We start from the raw sequence: 1,940 nt of genomic DNA on the forward strand, positions 1-1,940 counted from the left end.
CTCCATTTCTTGTGTCTCCTGCCTCTCCCAATTCCCACTCCCCCCTCCAGGGTCCGCGTTGACTACCCCGCGGGTCGGGACATTTGGATATCAATATGCTGACATGGCTGCATGGAACATGCATGTGGGGAAGTACTGGTTCTGCTGAAGATAATGTGGCTAGTCTCCTCTGACAGAATAGCCTGGTAGTATAGGAGATCATGGGAGGTGATTCTGGTATGTAGCTAATTGGAGAGATTGGAAAGAAGTTATGCTTACCTGCATTGAATAACCTCAAAATAAATGCCCTAATCGGGAACATGACATACATTGCCTCATTTAATCCTTACATCAGCTCTGTAAGGTAAGTCGCCATTTCATAGAAGAGACAACTGAGACACAGAAATGTTAAGCCTCTTGTGCAGTCACGCAGCTAGGAACGAGTGGAGCAAGACTATAACCACAGATTAGCTGCCAACAGACCATAGGCTTTGTACGGAGAAGGGTCACTTTAGTTGAGCTCCCATTACATTCTAGTACACAGGGTAGTCCCTGGTACCCACTAGGTTATCAAATGAATTTCTCCACATTCATGTTTGTTCAACCATCCATGCTGAGTCTTGGTAGGGATTAAACTTTAATGACAAATTAAAGACTCTGTGCTTTGTATGTTAGGCAGTAGAGTCTTCTAGTAGGGAATTAGGAACCTAACCGTATTACTCATATGTATTTGAAAGGAGAGAGACTGGCTGGAAAAAGCAATATAGAAGATTTCTCTGTGTGTGTAGAAGACAGAAAATGAAACTTCAGAGTAGGTAGGTACTAATGGAGATGAATAGAATTGACCAGATGGGAGGATGTAGGAGGATGATGTTTCTCTTTATTTCAGTGACTGGGAGAATAATGGTATTGTAAAAATAACATGTATTTTTTTAAAAACAACAACAATAAGCAATACACTGGAGGAAAACAGAAGAGTTACTGTGGGACTGAAAGTAAAGCATTTTGGATTTTAACATATTGACTTTTGAATAGCCATAAAAATAACTACATATTCAAGAAGAAGTTGGAAATGGAATATTAGAGCTCAGGAGTATGGTGAGGTTGTAGATGTAAATGTTTCCAGTATAGAGGAGATATCTGTAAAATGGAGATGAACCAATCACTAATGGAGTTTGTTTCTTTACTGTACAGGCTAATTATTTGTTTCTTTAGGTTAAGTCACATCTCAAAAGAGTTAAAGTTACATGAGAGTCTTGGCTGAACTTTATTCCTTGATTAAAAACAAGATGTGATATATGTTTGTGAAATGCAAAATCATTTCATTTATTCATAAGCACTAGAAATTGAGGCCAAACCTCTTACTTAAACACATAACTAGCTGCAGGAGTAATAATTTAAACTAGCTAGTAACTGAACTTTTAAATTGTTCTTTCCTGCTGTGAACTTCAGTTTGTATTCATTCTTAAGACTTCACATACAAAGGTGGGAATGTTGAATATATATTGATTTTGCCATTATGAAAAGGATGCTAGACTGTAAGTATCATGAATCAAAAGACAAGGGTTCACTCTCTTTGTCATTTCCAAAATTTTCTCTTCCTATAAGAATATGTAGATCTTTAAGGGAAAACTCCTAGCCAGCTCCAGGCTTTGCTCTTTCACAATGTTACTGGCAAAGGGAATAAACATCTCAACTGAGATGCAGCATTTTGCCTATTAGGGAACAGATGTGTTGCTGTTTGCATAGCTTCCAGGGGTTCTCTGCCAACTGGTGGGCCTTATTATGGAAAATAACACTGGAAGCTCTTTAAAACACTGTTGCTGGGGGTCAGTGGGGCTTACAGCTACTGCACCATGTACAATAGGATTTTACTGTGTATAGTTATATTTTAGGAACCATAATTATCCTGGAAACTTCATAGAATCTATTAAACTGAACCATGTTCAAACTGAATTAAG

This window comes from Propithecus coquereli, unplaced genomic scaffold (genome assembly GCF_000956105.1).
Source record: "Propithecus coquereli isolate 6110/MARCELLA unplaced genomic scaffold, Pcoq_1.0 Scaffold297, whole genome shotgun sequence".
NCBI lineage: Eukaryota > Metazoa > Chordata > Mammalia > Primates > Indriidae > Propithecus > Propithecus coquereli.